Here is a 19,156-nt window from a genome sequence, read left to right on the forward strand (position 1 = left end):
CTTGTGCTGTATCAGCATTTCCAGGCGCTGATCCTACCCCTCCCGAGGAGGATGCTGGCGTGGTCGCCGTGTCCGACATGACTGCGTTGCTGTGATGAGCTTGTGTGCCGGTAGGCTATGGCAACTGTGACTGGGCTTGGGCAGCTGTGGCAGCACTTCTGCTGCCTGTGGTGGATTTTCTTCCACTCCTCACCGATTCATTGCGATGCGGCCTTGTTTCCTGGCCTGCGCAGCCTCACGCCGCTCGTGGGAGGGAGGTCGTGATTGGCACGAGAGGACGGCTTCCTCTGGCGCCACTCTCCCTTTCATTGGTTTCACGGGGCGTGCCTGCACTCCTTCGCGCGGGCGCCCGTGTGTAGTCTTTGGGCCCTTGTCACGCGGGAGGCGGGGCCACACAGAGTCAGTGCTCCCGTAATCGTGGGGTGCCCGTGTGCTGAATCCGGGCCTTCGTCATGCGGGAGGCGGGGCTGTGTAGAGTTGGCCGTCGTGCCCGAGGCGCGCCAACGCGCTGTACTGCTCGACCGCAGACCTCGGCACGGTGCCAGTGGGAGTCCGTGCCTGCTCGTCGCCAGTGTTGCGGTGCCGCTTCTCCCCGAAGCGTCCCCGTGTGAAGGTCCTGCTTGCGCGGCAATGATACGCGGGAGCCGGGGTATGTTGCAACCTTCTTTATTAAACTCATCGGCGGAACTGCCAAACCTGCCCTCGTCCCTCCCCTTCCCCCGACGTCACGTCCGGGACGTCATGTCCTTCGGGCCCCAACGGGGGGCCCGCTCACACAACGATGTGGGCAACCTGACAATACATTCCGAGGCCAGATTATCAAACATGTGCACTTGTGCAAAAAAGCAGAGGAAATGAATTTAGCACCAATTTTGCTGCTTTGTTAACAGAGAATGGTGCACAAAGGTTTAGCCCCAACCAGTATTATCTAAAATGTTTTCAACCTGGGGAAAATTGGAGCAGGCTGTTTTATTTATGTTGTGTGCTGAGTAACATACACATACATGTAGTAGACACCTTTTGTTGTATGTTATGCTGATTCATTTTTGCCAGGGTGCAAATGTTTTTAGATCACTTGGATTGTGACAAAATCTGTTTGCTCCATGTTTTATTCTCAACCCATTTGCTCACTTTTTAGCACCACCGCAAATCTTTGAAAATCTGGCGCAATGTCATTTATGTTCACCAAACAGTGTGTTGTTTTATAGGAACTATGTTGGCAATGTTATTAGAGAAGCATGGCAGAGCAGAATCTGTCAGCTAATTCCTTTAGCACCCATTGGGGTAGCATAGAATATCAGCTGTCTTGATATACATGCATTGACTGGCAGCATTGGCCCACATTCTAAGCTCTCTGCTCTCCTCCGTGCACTTCCCTGTCGTTCCGGCCCCCTACACCATTCTTCCCTATCTGTTCTCAACTCCATTCGGGTTGCTCCGCCCTGCCTCAAGCACCTCTCCCGTACTGCCTCAACTCCAAGCATGCTGCCAAGGCAAAGTAAAGGGGCTCTGTCTTTTCAGGGGGTGCTTCCATTTGCCCTCTATGTGCCATCCTTCTTCAGCTGTGCTTGATTTGCTCTGTTGAAGGTGGTGCCATTTCAAAAGTAAAACGTTCGGAGCACGTGCACCTTTATCACGTACCCTGATTTAGCACCCAGGCCCCTTTACAGCTCTTTGTGCTTGTTAAAGGCCCTCAAACAATGTTCCCACCATTGATCTTGCCTAATTACATCCGTTAACGTAGGACTCGGAGCCTTGAAAAGATGGTAGAGCGGTCAGGATAATAGTGGAGGAAAATGCTGGCCCTCAAACAATCAGCTTCTTGAATTGGTCCTTACCTACATGGGCCCTCATTACGACCCTTGCGGAAATCGGAAAACGATGGCGGAAATGCAATACCGCCATCGAATAGCGCTCGGTGCGACTATGACCCGTCACCGCAAAGTACGAAGCCATTAGCGACACCGTAGTGAACGCCAACGCTAACTGCACCAAGCACGCGCGTGCGCGCCATGCGAAACCGCAAACACCACCATGGCGCAACGGTACGCCAATTCCGACCCTAGCGGACATGTACCTAACGCCATCAGGCATGGCGTAATGTACCATTCCGCCATGGTGAGAAGTACGGCATCGCGAATCAACCGTAAACGGCCCCACTGAGTGCCTGTACACCGCTCCCTGCCCACAAAGTACAACTCCCCGTAGGTGCAATGAAGCCACAATGCAACCATTGAAATGTACAAGTCACCCATGCATGGCAACGAACAAAAGAAACACAAGAGGGGCCAATGGGAGCTGCAGGGCACAGATGGCACGAACACAGAAGCCATCCCAATGGACATGACCACAGTCCCCCACCAAGAAACGCACGCAAACACAGGCACCTGTGACCAGCCATATTCCGAGAATCACATCATTCCACCAGTCCACCTGGCTGACCGGCATCTGTTACACAAAACCCAATCCCCCGCCCCTGAGCATGACAAAATTCAAACTGTCATATTGGCAGCCCCCATCCCTGACCTCACGGGCTCAGTAGGCAAACGCGCCCAGTACAGTACCACGCAACTAAACTCCGAAGCTGGAACCCAATGCAGATCTCCTCACAATACATCGCCCCCCAAATAGGCATATGCCACATCACTTGCAAAGAAAAACGCTACACGGGCCAAATCAGAATAGAAATTTAATGCACATCAAAGTCACCAAGCCCATACAGCCATCAGGCCATGAACTCCTAAACACCAATCACCATTGTGGGCTGCATCCGCAAGAAATGACCAGCCACTACTTGTGTGTCGTCCTGTTCCCTCATGGTACACAGAGCCACATTCACGTACGAAAAGGCAACATGGAAGCGCACAGAACCGCAGGGCCGTCCCAATGGGGAGGCACTAGTCCAGCCGAAAGGCCGAAATGTTGCTCCGAGCCACCAGTACAGCGTAAGGGCATGTGGGCCATTGGCGATCGTCCCATAAGATCGTAATGCTGCTCCACTGATTAACACGAAGCAGCAGGTGTCGGGAGTAAAACCCATCTGCAGGAGTGGCATACAGATGGCAGTGGCAAAAGGGGAGGAGATACCTGTCAACCAAAAGAAAAGAAAAAGAACAGAATGGCCATCAGAACTACATTCCAACAACTCACTTCAATGATCACACGAAATCCACAGCCATATGCATGCTAGCCCACTCCAAAGGATCATCACCACCCCAAAACCACTTGCGACTCCTAACCATCTATATCGAGGTGCAAACACCATCACAAACGAGTGTACCTGTGCATGCGTCTGTCAAAACAGAATCCATCAGATGGGAATGTTAATGTGCATGGACACAAGTGTCTGAGGGCGTGTCGAGACAGGGAGGGCTCAACAAGGCCAGATAGACGATGGTCCCACCATGGCAGCCCTGCATCACATAGCGTAGGGGAGGCGGATAGATCCCAAGAAGCCCTGTACATGGCAAACTCTGTATCAAATCACCTGCCCATGCATCCATTCATCATTCCCTCATCCCGGAATCAAAACGCCTGAATAATTACTCACATAACATTAGAAACATCCATTGAGTCTGTGCGTTATGCAGCCTGCAAAATCCACAGTGCCCCAGCCCGTAATTCCAGTGTTGTGAAGTAACATGTATCTGGGAACGGCCGGCCTCATCGCCCACGTAGCAATTGCGCATCCCAAACTATTCATATCAATCATTGCTTCCTCGCCATGGGCCCTGTCTCAAGGACATTGAACAACAGAACGTTATATTTGCAGTCAGACCTGTGGGCATCTCCTCGCCGCTAGCTGGAAACCGAAAGCGCCGCCCTTGGAATTCCACATTTGCAACATCACGCCGAAAAGGCATCTGTGGCCGTTTGAAATCACTAATTATTCCATCGAGTGCGGCTGTGTGTGAAAATGGCAACTGCCTTCACCCACAAATGGGACGCCCCGCCCGTCATTGCAACTCGGTAAAGTGATGCATGAGGGCCCACCGTTACTCGAGTACTACGTTCCACTGACCCTTCACAAGTCTGTTCGCGACTGCACAGATAGTATGTGCAACAATGGGACCACAGCAGAATGAACATGTCAACCAATGTTACACGGCCATCGGGTACAAATACATGATTGCAATAGCAAGATGCCATTCCCAGATTTGCAGCGTTGTGCGCGGGACGTGCTCGGCCAAAGGGGAGAGCAGCTTGCACAGGTGGAATTAATCACCACAGGTGGAGGCCATACAGCCTGAAAACACATAAATTGCCCAGCCCGTCTCCTCCCACAACCACACCGAAATGCTACCGGCAGGACTCGCGATGTTGGCCCTGGGGGACCTGATAGCACTGCAAGTACTCCAACTCCAAGAAGAAGACGAACACCAACTGCAACCGGCCGCACGAAGGAGACGCAGGAGGAGGAGGAGGGCAAGGCAGGGCCAGCAAGGGCCGCCAGCACAGCCACTACCACCACGCAGGCAGCCCGCAATCCCACGCCTCCGAGCACATCCGTTCAACCTCACTGATGAGCAGATCCACACCCTCTACCGTCTGGACCGGGACACCATAGCCGCCATTGTGGACATGAGACAGGCTGACCTTGTCAGCATGATAGATAGCCCAACCGCCATCCCACCCCTACTGAAGGTGGTGTCTGTACTCCACTTCCTGGCCACAGGCACCTACCAGCACACAGTCGGACAGTTGCATGGCATTTCTCAGCCACTGTTCTCACGGACACTATTGCAAGTGCTCGATGCCCTCCTGCAGCACGCAGACGACTACATCTCTCTACCACGCTCGGAGCAGGAAATTACCAACACAAAAGTGGGATTCCATGCACTTGCCGGCATACCGGGTTGCATTGGTGCCATCGACTGCACCCATGTGGAATTGGTCGTCCCACATGCAATGGAGGCCCAGTACCGCAACAGAAAACAATTTCATTCCCTGAATGTACAAATGGTGTGTGACTCCAACAGGATCATTACACATTGTTGTGCCCGATTCCCTGGATCTACCCATGATTCTATGGTCTTGAGGAACTCTACAATACCACGCTACATGGAGCGACACGCAGGGAACAGATCCTGGCTACTCGGTGAGTCTCATTACATGCATGATTATGTGGGGAATGTGATTTGGCAATGACCTGGCAGGAAGGGGGGGTTGTGCGTACGTAGCAATGGCATTCCACATCATAGGTTTCTCGTCCACATACAGGTGATGCTGGATATCCACTGAAGAGATGGCTCCTCACACCAGTCCGGAACCCACGGGACCAGCATGAGGAGGACTACAACCATGCCCACTCACGTACCCGTGTAGTCATTGAACCGGCATTCGGCCTACTGAAGACTCGTTTCCGCTGCCTCAGCAGGTCTGGCGGGGCACTCCTGTACCGCCATGAGAAGGTTGCAAAGATGGTGATGGCATGTGTCATGCTCCACAACATGTGCGTACGTAGAAATGTGCCCATGCCCCCTGACGCAGAACTGCAAGCACCTGATGATGGTCATGATGAGGGTGGGGATGTGGCAGCACCTCATGGAGTCTGCGAGGCACCGGAGGCCCGTGACATTCGTCAGCATCTCATTGATGTATGCTTCTAGCACTCACGCCTGGTGGCTGATACATGGACACGGGACTCGTGGCACTGTGCGTGTCTGGGACATGCACAATATGGACTGTACGCCTATGATGGCCTAGTACACAAAAATCAATGTCCACACATCTCATTGGTTGATCGTGCACTTTTTATGGCATATGTGATCATGTTGAACACCCTATCGACCCGCCACCCAAGTGAGCCCAACACACCCCCTCCACCCTCCTACCTCCCCCCCGAACCCCAGTGTCCAAAGATGCTCATTGTCAGTGGGCTGTCGCTATTGCAAGCCCCCTCTGCGGGTATCAGGGGCACCCCTGCCTGTGGAGCGCAGGTTCCTTCCAGATCTACGTTGGGGGCTGCCCTGGACGGAACTTGCAACGGATGATGTGTCTGCCTGCTCACGTCCATGCATGTCCCTAAGGGTTTGCGAGAGCTCAGTGAGCACACGGCGCACTGCGGCAAGTTCGGCACATACGTCTTTGGACGTCGCATGCAGTTCCCCCCTCAGGCTCTCGGTGCTTCTCTCCATTTGGACTCTCAGGCTCTCGGTGCTACTCTCCATTTGTGCCCTTAGCGTCTCTGTGCCTCTCTCCATTTCTGCCCTAAGTGTCTCAGTTGATGTTTCTATGTCTGCCTTAGTGCCCCCACATTCATCGGCATGGTCCTTGAGGAGCGTGGCCATTTGCTGCTGTTGCACGATTAACTTGTCGAGGGACTGTTGCCTCTGCTGGGCCATGCCCATTTGCGGGGGTGTCACAGAGGGGCTGTTGTCCTCATGTTGCCTTGCCACAGGGCTTGTGGGGGATGGCCAGTCGTTGTCTTGTGGGTGCCCCTGCGTGGTATCCTCATGTTGTACGGGATGGGACAGACAGGGGGATTGGGACAGGTCATGGATGGATCTGACTTCGACATCCCCGTTTTCTGTGTCGGAGCATGCTGCCATCAATGGGGTGTCACCTATGGTGCTGCTGCCACCAGAGGCAGTGCCTTCTGTGGCATCCATTGGGGGGACCTGTGGTGGTGGTGTTGTGGGCATGCTGGCTGCTGGGGTGCCTGTTGATGTTCCCTCCTCTGTGCTGCCACCTGATTTGTGCTGCTGCCGTGTCTTGATGCGTGCAGCTGAGGTGGAGGGTCTCTGGCCGTTGGTCTTGGCCCTCTTTGCAGGTGTGCTGGTAGGGGTGTCCTGTAGCTCGTCGTTTGGATCGGACCCTGTGGTGGAGTAAAGGAGGGCGAGGGTTAATGATGGGTCTGTGGGAATTGGAATGGCATTGTATCACATGCTCTGGGGTGGTACCTGAGGGTGATTTGGGTCGGGTCCTTGGAGGTGCTTTGATTTGTGTGTGGAGTGAGGGTGCAGTTGTTTGGCAGCCTGCAGTTAGGGTGTGCCTGCTGCACGTGTAGTGCGTGTATTAGGGGTTTTTAATTATTTATGTATTTATTGTGGGTTTTAACGTGCGCTATCAGGCCGATGTGTGTGGCCGTTCTCCTGGACATGTGTTTCTGTTGCACTATGTGGACGCATGGTACTTCACATGGATGGACTGTGTGGATTTGGCATTGTTTTATCTGGTACACCTACCTGAATCTTCGGATGTCTGCACTCCTTTCTCCATCCCTCCGACTCCCTCTATGCTCTCCATTCCGATGGTGGAGGCACAGATTTCTTCCCAGGGGGTCAACTTGATGGGTGATTCAGGACCTCCCCCGGTGGCTGTGGCAATGTTGCGGTTGGCAGAGAGTATGCTGCGGACGCGTATCCGCAGGTCGTCCCATCGCTTGCGGCATTGCTGTGGGGTGCGGGGTGCGGTCCCCACCGCACTTACCCGCTGTGCCACCAGAGCCCATATGGTCTTCTTGTTTGCAAGTGCCGTTCTGGTCATTTGCGTGGAGAAGACGACGGCAGCATTCTCCTGGAGGGTCTCTGTTAGCACGGTGAGTTCCTCGCGGGAGAAGTGGACCTGCCGCTTGCGGTCGCACGCTTTCTTCGCTACTTTTCCCATTTGTCTTGGTTTCGCTAGGGTGGGTGACGGGTTGGGGTGTGTTTCAGGGTAGTGATTTTAGTGGTTGTGTGGTTTTAGTGGTTTTATAGGTGTACGCCGGGATGTTTCCCGTTCCGGGCCCATGTTTTAACTTCCGTTTCCGTATATTTCCGGTCACCGTACTTTCCGGTAGGCGCACACTGCGGTGACCGCTAAGAGGGGTGGCGGTATTGCACCTAGGGCGCCGTACGGCGGCGGTGTGGGCCGTTTTGGGGTCATTTCCGCCATCGCGGACTTTGCACTTCCGCCGTGGCGTGGTGCTCGTGCCCGATGGGTCGGAATGGGCCGCACTTTGCTCCTTCGTGCAATGGCGGAAACGCTATTTACGCTGTGGCGCTCCGGTCAGTCGCTTTCCGCAAGGGTCGTAATGAGGGCCATGGTATTTTAGTGTTGTTGCATGAAGCAGCGTGGTGGAAGGGTTTTCTCTGTTCAACTGTCTGTCTAATGTGCCATAATGAATAAAAAAACTTGCCTCATAAAACTGCCATTTCAGATGCTGTAACAGGTTTCCAGTGTGTAAAAATATTCCCCTAAGTACAACTCAGCAGATGATTTATTTTATTTATTTATTGTGCATTCGTAAGGCAATAAAACATCAAGTAAATTGTATTTTAAAGCACGCCCTGGGCAAAGGGGAGGGCATAAATATGTTGATGAGAATAGTTTATTAAATAGTACTTTGCCAAAGTGCTACGCAAGGAGCATTGCTATACATTAATCTCATCACCATCTTAAATTGTTACTCTTTTTATTGATTCCACTGTACCAGGGCATCTCCAGCAAAAAGTAACACCAGGGAATAAAAGTAATCCAAAAGAAATGGAGCGTACACCAAGCAAGAAGTAACACAAAGATATGTCACCAGCTGCGAAGCACAGTTCAGACACCCTGTGGAACTTAACTGAATGAAGTGAGATGTCAACACTGCCACTTGCAACCATACATATTTTGCCAAATTATCATTTAACATTTTAGATGCAGTTTTAAGGCAGGTCATAGGAGCTGATTGGTGGGAATACGTCGGTCATCTATACCCAGATATATGTTCAGTGATCCTAATTGGGTGATACACTTTTGGGCCACACTTACATTAACACCCCTCATGACATCAAAAAGCTTCCCACACCAGCCCCCAATTATGTGATTCTGCTGATCAGTCAAAAAACACTTGTTTCCCATTGGTTGGCAATGACCAATGTACAAAATGGCTTGTGATGGCAAGGGTTGATGCACACCGAGTCGGACCAATGGTGTGCCCTGCGGACATCAGTGAGGACACTGCACAATGTTGCACCTTAAGGACACCGAATCCTCTCCTTGCTGATTGACTCTTCGTCCTGTGCCCCATAGCTTTTACCTCAATGCTCTTACTCCCCAGATCCCTTCTAACCCCTTTGCTGCCAAGTGTAGTCTGAAAAACCATACCACACCGTGGCTGCAGCTTAATTAACTGTATGCAATTTATATTTCTCTGCCGATTCTCCTCATGCACCCTGGTGCCTAGCTCATTGACCTCGAAAATATCTCTTACAGTGAGTTCACTGTGGCTATGTTCTCCTGAAAGCTCAGCTGTGCAACATTTCTGCACACAGTTTCTGACCTGCAGCTATTTTCTTATGAGCTGGCTGTGAGAAATGCTTCCCTAACATGGGTCGACAAACAAAATGGCTTCTGTATTGCTCACATATTGCCCAACAGCCCCCCTATCATGTACCCCTACAGCATCTAGTACCCAACCTCGGTGCACGCTCTATACAACTACCCCTATTATGCCCAAAACACCATTGGTCTTCTCATGTTGGACCTGCTTTGGTGTAACTTTATGCAAGCTACACCACGTTCAATGATGTCCACACCCCTTTTGTCCCCCACCATGTTACTTGTGCAATTGATATGTGCATTCCACTTGGCAGCATTGAATATGGACGTTTACAACATTCCCCCCTTATAACGATCTATTGATCGACACATTTTGGGCCAGCAGCTCTTTGCTCATTTCCTTTGCCATCCATACCCTTTTTGCCCTATGCAACCGCTCCCCTTGAGCATCATACTCCACCGGCGAGTAACACATTATCATACACGCTTCCCCATCAGCTCAACAATCTACCCAAAAGGCCTCAGATTATCTATATCCAGGGGTGGCATTGTGAGCATTCCCAGTGGACCATATTCAGGCATTTCTTATTGTGTTTGTATGTGTCATACACATGGTGCTGTTTCCCTGGCCCTGTACACATTCAGGCATATCATATATTTCCCTCTTCCCCGTTTCCCTTCTAAATCCTTCATCCTAATTGACATGCAAAAATGATGATGAGTTCCAGTACGATTATTAGGACTGTTATCTTAAAAATGTTCGTAAACCACATGGGAACCCAGGTAAATAAACTATTGAGCCACTTGTCACATGTTACTGTACTTGTTTCCCTTGACATAGTCTCATGGAGCGTGTGCAGTTTCTCAATTTTGCTGTGTCATTTGCAGACACGCAAGTACAACAGCTGCTTCCAATCTTTCTGTACATGCCACCCTCCATTGCTGTAAAAAAGTCCAAAATGTACCTATTCTGGATAGAAACTAATCTAACTGCCCTCAGCTCTTCCCTCACAGCATTTAGTCCTTTCTCCTTTGAGTTTACCAATTGCAATACTTAATAAAGGGTGATTTGCAGCCATTTTGTGTTGTCTGCTGTTTGGACACCTGGAAGCAATAGTTACAGAAAAAAGGTTGATGCTTTATGAAATAGTCTGTTCTGTGGGGGAATAACAGCCAGTCTGTCAGATGATTTTTGCGACCAATAATTGCTGTCCCTGTGAATTCTCTTCAAGTTCAAAGACCAGGATAATTGTGAAAGCACCCCTCCCATCTGGCTGGTTGTGAAAGCTCCCCCGTGCCCATTAGTTTGTAAATCTTTAATCAATAGTATAGGGTGATTGTTGAACAGAATGAGTACTGAACGGGGTACGGCCAGGGCTGAGCAGTGTGATGAGAGAACACATGCCAACCCAATCTGGAGGGACCTGGGCATATGCCTGGGTCCCGCATGCCCGCTTTTGATCCATAATAACTGCAGTCCCGCTCCTCAGTGCCGGGATACTCCTCACCTTGGTGCATCACGTATTTGTCCCCAAATATATCAAGACATGGATCTGAAACACAAAAAAAAGCGTTTGAGTTTTTTTAAGTGCAAAAGTTGTTTTTTCTCATCGATCCACAATAGAGCATGGTTCAAACTGTGAGACAGCTGGTATTCATGTTTCTCACTGCATCTTCTTTGAACCCTAATAGTCCTTGCATCTTACATTACAATATTCCCCCCTACCATGCCCCGTCATCGAAGACAGACCCCTCTATTCACATTAATGGTCTTGTATGATACCACAGAATACTATGCGCTGTCTCGTTGCAACATTGTAATCTGCTTTGGTTTGTGAACAGTTGCTCCCCCCGTCTTGCACCTTCTGTGACATATTCTAATAATATGTGTTATGTGGCCTCTTTTTTCACCATTCTTGTGAGTTTCATATATTTGGCTGCATGTACTTCCTCCCCCGCCTCTATCCGTTGGACAGTAAGCAAGTGTCCCTGAAACAAGTCCCTTGTTAACCACTATGACAAGTGCATCTAACCCCCCACCCCTATTCAACTGACACTTCCTAAAGGAGAATGAGCTTGGGTGCCCCTGTGATGTGTGGAATGATAGAGTACACAAAACATAGGTTGTTTGCCCTCTGCCACCCGACCCGTCTCATTTTGTCATGCCATATATTAACAGGCACAGTGCTGTGACTGCCCTTAATGCCATTGAACATTTCATAATTAAACACATCACGTTTGGTGCTTACTCCTCCATTATTACTTCTACTAGGGTAATACTGTCCCCTTTCAACTAAGAACCAAATAAACAGAAAACCAAAGAACAAAAACACTACACTACAACAACATATCTTATACAATGTCCATCCCTCCCCTGCTACTTCTACTTGGAGCAAATCCTTTCGGCATGCTCAGTGGTTTTCTATACAGGTGAAAATAAGAGAAAAAGGTATTGGAAAGCTGTTGAATACTCCCCATCAGCTGACCCTCTTCTCTTGCCCTGTGAAGGAAGCACCAGTCTTGGCCCGGCAGACGTCTGAAAGATGGATCCATGGGTGCTTCTCTGCTATCTTCAAAGCTGTTGTGGTGCAGCACATCAAAGTGAAGGGTCCGGTGAAATGTGATTCTTTCTAAGACCTTGTGAAATTCCTGATAAGGAGAATTTCACCAGGAAAAAGTGGAGGTTGTACTGCAAATGTTCCTTCTTCTTGTGCAGTTGGGGTGTCTGTGCTTAATTTCAGGTCAGCAGTCCTGCCTTGTAGTGGTCGCACCTGATGTGAAATGTAGGTGAGCTTACTTAAATATACTTTAAATTAATCTCCAAGAAGTTGGGCATAGCTGTTAGCATCCAAAATTGCATGGACAGGAGTGAGAGGCACATGCATGCTCCTGCCAGTGACAATTTCATTAATAGTCAAATGAGGATCTGTGCCAGGGGAATTATGTAGTGCAAATAAAGCAAGCAGAATACAATAGAGCTAATTCTTGCCAAGTGTCACTGACAGCTTGGCAAGGCACTCTTTAATCAGGCCACTGAGGCACTCAACAAGTCTTTTGACTTGAGGAATGTAGGCAGAGCATGTTTGTGCTTGATGCCAAGTAAGGATGTTACCTCCTTAAAGAGATCATTGGCAAAGTGCTGTACATTGTCGGACCTCAACACAACACATACCCCCACCACGGGAATACTTCATGGAGCAAACATTTGGCAGCCGGTTTTCTATCATTATGAGCCCATGCGTCAGCCTCAACCATTGTGAGAATGGACATGCCATGACGATCATAAACCTATAAGTGGTACATCGATCCTGAATATCTACATAGCCAATATGCAAACCTGGAAGGGACCTCCAGGTGTAATGTTGCTTAAATAGTTTTAATGATGTGCCCCTCAGTGTATTTCTGGCACGTTACACAGTTATTTATTACCTAAGTTACCAGTTCGTGTATCTTAGGCATTTCTGAAGCTAAATGCTATTTTGACACATGTGCTGGGTAACACAGCGGTTCCAGTGCTGTTTGGAACAACCTCTGGGGATTTACCTGCTTCCCTGTACTGTTCTGTCTCCAAATCAAATATGTAGGTGACAGTGAGCAGCCCCACCTTTTCCATAACTCTTGTTCTTGTGGGATTGTACCTCCGCTGCAACTCAATCACTTGAACAATGGGCAATGCGTTAAATGGTTCTGCACGTGTAGGGTGCTTTCTTTGCACCAATGCTTGATCCCCGAGAGAAGGCATGAACCATGTTGTGTGTAATGGTAAATAGGCTGCTTCTTTTGTTGCAGAGTCAGCTCTATCATTGCCTTCTGAAATGAAATCTGTGCAGCTAGTATGGACGGTGCTTTTTATGATTGCCAGTTCTGCTGGGAGGGGCAGTACCTCTTTTAACCAGACCAATAACTCTGCATGTTGTATGGGGAGACATTGTTCATCCTGAACACTCTCCTTTGCCAGCAGGCCATCCCGTATGCACCGTAGATGTGACATAGGCTGAATCTGAAAAATTGTTGGCTGCATACCCCTCCAACATATTAACGGCCATTAGCAGCGCTTTCAGCTCAGTTACCTGTGCAGAATAATGTAGTGGTAACCTCATCTGAGCCCATATCTGAAATGTGCCTTTGTGATAACAAACCATTGCCGCACCAATATGCTGACAAGCTGTGCTTGAATCTATCGTTGGTGACCCATCAATGAAGGGCATCTCTCCTCCTTCTATGGGCTCTTTGTGTACCCAGGGGTCACCCCCCCATTCTGTCCATGTATGAAGCGCAATTGTGTGCATTGTCTCCTACCTCCACTGGTTGTGCTATGAATACCCGACACCTAACTACCTCAATTTCTGGAATGGCCAAAATAAAGTCATACCCTAACACTCTCTGGATTTTCAATGTTGACTTTGATTTTTCTAGTATTGCAAAAAGCAAATGCTCGACATATTGTGAGACTGCACAGCCCATTGTTATTGTTGAAGATTTCTCTATGGCAAATGTTGCTGCAGCAAGTGCCTGTTTACATGGGAAGTGGCCTTGAATAACTGGGTCTAGGAGGCCACTGTAGTGGGCCAGGTGCTTGTGTCACTGTGGCTTCTTTTGAGTGAGGACACCTGTCATCACTGTTCCATCAGAATGTGAGAACCAAAAGCATTTCTCTTTATATTTTGGAGTTGCTAAAACTGGTGCATCTGCTAACGCTTCCTTCAATTTGGCAAATGACTCATTCATTTCTGATGTCCATGCTATGGGGCTTTTTACTTTCTGTGCTCCTTTTAATCACTGAATGAGGGGCTTCATAAAAGGGTAGTAATCGAAGACCCAATAATTGCACAGGCCTAATAACTGCTTCATCTGCTTGACCGTGTGTGACTGTGGTGTGCTGTGCATCACTTCTGCTATCTCTGCAGGGATCTTCCTACCATCTACTGATATCTGTCCTAGCTACACAACTTCTTTTTGCCAGTACAGCAATTTCTCCTTGTCTAACTTGTACCTCTTCTATGCTTGCAATGTCAGAAGTGTAACTGGATCTTTCCTGCACTGGTCCTCCGTTGTGCTGCACACCAGGTGTTCATCCACATACTGGATGACTGTGATGTGCATTTGCAAGTTGCTTAGTCCATCTGAATTGGCATAGTGAATACACCAGGTGACTCTCAATACCCTTGTGGTTAACAAGTATGTTTGCGATAAGTGAACATGGTGACATACTTTGGCTCTGGATGCAATGGGATGGAGAAAAATGCATTCCTCACATCAATGACTGTGAAGCATGCCACCTCTGTAGGCGTATTATATAATATTGTGGTTGGGTTTGATACGAGTGGAAACTCTGCCTCTACTACGTTGTTCAAGGGGCGGAGGTCTTGAATGAATCTCAACGCCCCGCGTTTCAATTTCTTGACAGGCTAGATGGCTATATTGCATGGGGATTCTGATGTTTTTATTGTGCACTGTTGCCATAGTGTGAGCAGTGTGTCATAAATACCTGTGTCTGCTTCATGATATAGCGGCTACTGTTTAACCTATGACCGCAGTGCCCCTTTCTTCACTTTTATGTGTACCGCCGCTACTCCCTTTAACAACCCTACATCATGGAGACAAATGGTCTGTAGTACCTCTGGTACTTTTTTCAAACCTTCTTGCAAGAGAGTTGATGCCTTTCTCACTATCTACATCCTGTTTGGGACCCATCCTCTATATCTACCTGACATGGGGTGCATATATGAAAAGCCATTTCCAGCCTCCTCTTCATCCTCTCATGATAGCTGTTCATCAGTCAACTCTATTAGTCGTAATGTTGGGTCAGTTCAGAGGACTGAGCACTACTTTGTATCATTGTCGTCTGTCCCACACAATACTACCATGTCCTTCCTCAGGAGTGCTGCTTCCAAATGTCTCATGAGTGCCGCTTCCCTCTGACCTCTCCTTAATTCTTACATCATCCTTGACTGTCTATCCGCCATTCATTCCTGGTGCACCTCCAATGATCTCTGCTTCAATGCGAGCAAGACTGAGATATTTCCTACTGGGATTCCTGCTACCTCTTTTTTCCCCTCACTCTGGCCATCGTCTGTGGGCTCTACCGCTTCTCGTTTACCTGAAGCCAGAAACCCTGGATTCATCTTCGACTCCTCTCCTTCCTTCCTCCCTCACATTCATGACATTGCCAAGAAGTCCACTTTTAACTCTACCTCCTCAAAGGAAGTTTCCCTTTCCTCACTTTCCCCCAGAAGCTCAATGTCTCTAGAGCTCTGGTTCTCTCTAGGCTAGACTATTGCAATAGACTTTTTCTTAACCTACCCTGTTCTTCTCTACGACCCCGCCATCTAATCCAGAATAGGGCTACAAGACATATCCTTGGCCTAAAGCCCAGAGACTGCATCTCTCCAGCCCTAAGAATTCACCACTGGCTCCCGGATTCTGCAAGGATCAAATTTAAATCCCTCTGTATCACCCATAAGGCTGTCTGGGGCCAGGGGCCATGCTATCTACAACTTGCTCTCACTAAATACTCTCCCTCCAGATCTTTTCATTCCTCTGGCACCAACTCTCTGTGTGTCAAGAGCTTCTCTAAACAGAGAGCTGGTGGCCGAACTCTTTCCTCAGCAGGCACCCTCCTATGAAATAGGCTCCCCCCTTCCTCTTCATCTTGAGCTGAATCTCCTCAAATTCCAGAAGCTCCTCAAGACTTTCCTTTTAACCTCTTCCTTCCCTTCCTCCCTCCTCTGCTAATGCCACAGTTGCTGAGATTGGTGACCAAGGCCTGTATGTGTCCTTCTGGGCTCTGTCCTCCCACACCCAATCGCCTTCAGCCTCCACCCACTTCCAGCACTTGCCTTGGCACTATTGGAGTATACCACTGCAGGCTTGCATTTACTTTTTTATTCGAAGCTGCTCACTCCCTAGAACATCCCTCTTGGCACACCTAGAACTTTCCCCCTCTCTCCCATCCCTTCTCTTCTCCCCTCTCTGCACTTGCACATTCTTAATGCTCATAAGGCCTAGTAGGTTTAACTCTATCCTTCATTGTTTTAATTGATTTTCATTTCCATGTGCCCTCCCTGTTGCCCTGTGGGTACTTTGAAACACAATTTACTTGTTGTATATGCGCCTTACAAGTGCACAACAAATACATAAAATAAATAAATAAACAAATATCATGAATCTTGCACTTGGTACAATCTCTTTGTCTACTGCTGACTGAACAAATATTCTGCGGCCAATCGAAAAATCTTGGGCAGCATTACAAGCGTGGTGGTCCGGAAATAAGGGTGCCGGTAGCACCGTACCAGCACCGGACAGCAACATTACAACTCGGCGGGAGGGTCTTTGCACCCGACAGCTCTGACATTATGGGCGTAATGGCACCTGCCCGCAGAGTTGTCACAGAATCACTGGCACCGTTAGCAACAGTGCTGGTGCTTCCATGTCCCCATTCCCATGGAGTCATATGGGACTCTATGGAAAAGGGGGCTTACACTTTCCACAGCCTGATATCCAGGGCTGCCGGGACCTGTAATGTCTTGGTGGCACCAGGATCCCAGGCAGCGGAAACAGTGTTACGGGTCAGGCTGAAACCCGCTGGTAGCACCGGTGGAACACCGCCAACTTGTAATGAGGACTCCTGTCTTTCAATGTGGGTACCCACCCTAACAATATGTGCATCCCATAAAGGAATACCTCGGGGTGGCATGGTGACCGGTGTAAAATGCTGCATGTGCAAAATGCTTGTATGATGGCTGCAACACACTCATAAAAGAGACTTGGTGTCAAGCATACTATGCCCTTCTCTGATAATGAACTAGTGTTATTTAGTTTACTCATGATATCTCTTCCTAATATATTGATTGAAGTGTCTTTTGCATACTGTAGGAAGCGCTACAATTTGCTGTGTGCCTTTTGTGAGTGGTAAATCTTCTGTGATAGGAACCATTGCAATGGCTCCTGAAAATCCCTGTGTGTCCATTACTTTGTGCAAGAGGGGAACAACACTGGGCCTCATTATGACCCAGGCAGTCGAGCGATAACGGCGCGGTTAGATCTGCTGGCGCCGTTATCACTCTACCCCCTCATTACGAGTTCTGCTTACAGGTGCCGGACTGCATGTCTGGTCTGGTCAGATGTGCTTACCGGCACCCGTGAGGAGACCATGATGCTAACCACGGACACGTCATTAACGGGCCTGTTGTTACAATCCTCCCCATCCCCACTGAGCCCTATGGGGGCTCGAATGGGAATGGGGATGTACCGGGTCCTGAAAATGGGAATTACTGGGCCCGCAAACGTTGTAATGTCCCGGTAATTCCCTTTTTTCAGGAACCATTCCCGGACACGAGTTTGGAAGCAGCCATGCCGCTAAGAATGGCAGGGCTACCTCCAAACTTGTAATAAGGCCCACTGTCCTTTATAAAGGATTTGTTGGCTCACGTGTGGACCAAAAATGAGAAATATTTTTGTCCAATCTTCACTGCTACTGTGGGTTCCTCATCTGAGTCTTCAGTTACTGAAAGGACCAGTCACACACGTGTTCTCTGTTGGCTGGCCAATTGGGCATTTTGGCCGTGTATTGAAAATGGAAATGGAACGGTCACTCCTATATAATGTGGCACTACCTTCTGGACTAGCAATGTGCTGTCTCCCTGCTTGAAAATGTGTGCTTGAGCCTGTAATGCATTATGTTATGCTGTTGTCTGTTACTGTGTGTTTACCCGTGGTATCAGGGCAACTGCAGGCCCTACATGTTGTATTGTATAAGTGAAGGGCACCTGCAGTGATGGCATTTTGTGCTTGAGATGGCTGCATCTGTGTTTTTATAGGCTGAACATATACCTGTGAACCCCCTTGGCAATATGGCTGCTTTTGTACTTGTGTTCATGTTCGTGCAAAGTGTCCCCTCTGCCCACATATAAAACATAGTCCTCCACATCTTTGTCCTGCTCCACCATATCCAAACTCCCTCCCTCTCTGTGAGTATCCTATTCCCTGTTGGTAATATTCAACAGTGGGTAATACCCCCCTTGCTGTGGATACAGTCCTCCCTGTGGCACCCACCTGGCGGGGAACCCCCCCTTGATGATTGGACACATCTTTGAGCTGTCCTGGGACAATGTTGGTAAGCAAAGCCCCTTCCATGGATATTTTTATTAGTTTCTTTTGTACCAATTTTGTCTCTGCCTTAATTGCATCGTCTGTTGTGTCCTTCTCTCTTTCCTGTTTCCTCTTACAAAAGTGTATTATGGTGGTCTGTATTTCAGGCCATCCCTTTGCCTCAATCCCAACCACCCTCTCTAAGGATGTCTGCACATTGTAGGGGAGTGTGTGATAACATTTTGGGATGTTTACATCCCATGAATGTCAAGCCTCTAGTGTTGCATCTCCTGTGTCCGTTGTATGCATTCTGTGGGGTACTTGTCTGGTTTCGTTTTGCATGCCAAAATGGCCACCATGCCTGATGTATCTGAGTAGATAGTCCTTAAAACTTTCCACACATGCGAGCGGCAGTTGTTGAAGGGTGCACCATTTTATATGTCACTAATCAATTTTACTCTATTATAGCCTGCCTACTCCCATATTTTGTCCCCACTTTCACCTAATGTGGCTGCGAATAACCTCTGATGTCACCAATAACCAGGATAACCCCAATTAACTCTTTCTCAAGAGTATATATCCATTTGCCTGCTCCCGCTGCGAGGGATGGCAAGCTATACATGAAATTATATCTGCCCATGATCTGCCATGGTACATACTGATCTCTTCTGCTACCTTTTTGTAGCAGGAGCAACTCTGTTAATGGCGCGGGGGCAGCCCTGAATTTTGCTGTGCATGCTACCATCATCCTACCTATCCTCTTTTGGAGGGTATGCTTCCCTAATTTATCCCCATTTCTTTCTCCCTCTCTCTTTCTCTT

This window comes from Ambystoma mexicanum, chromosome 5q (genome assembly GCF_040938575.1).
Source record: "Ambystoma mexicanum isolate Mex_15411 chromosome 5q, UKY_AmexF1_1, whole genome shotgun sequence".
NCBI lineage: Eukaryota > Metazoa > Chordata > Amphibia > Caudata > Ambystomatidae > Ambystoma > Ambystoma mexicanum.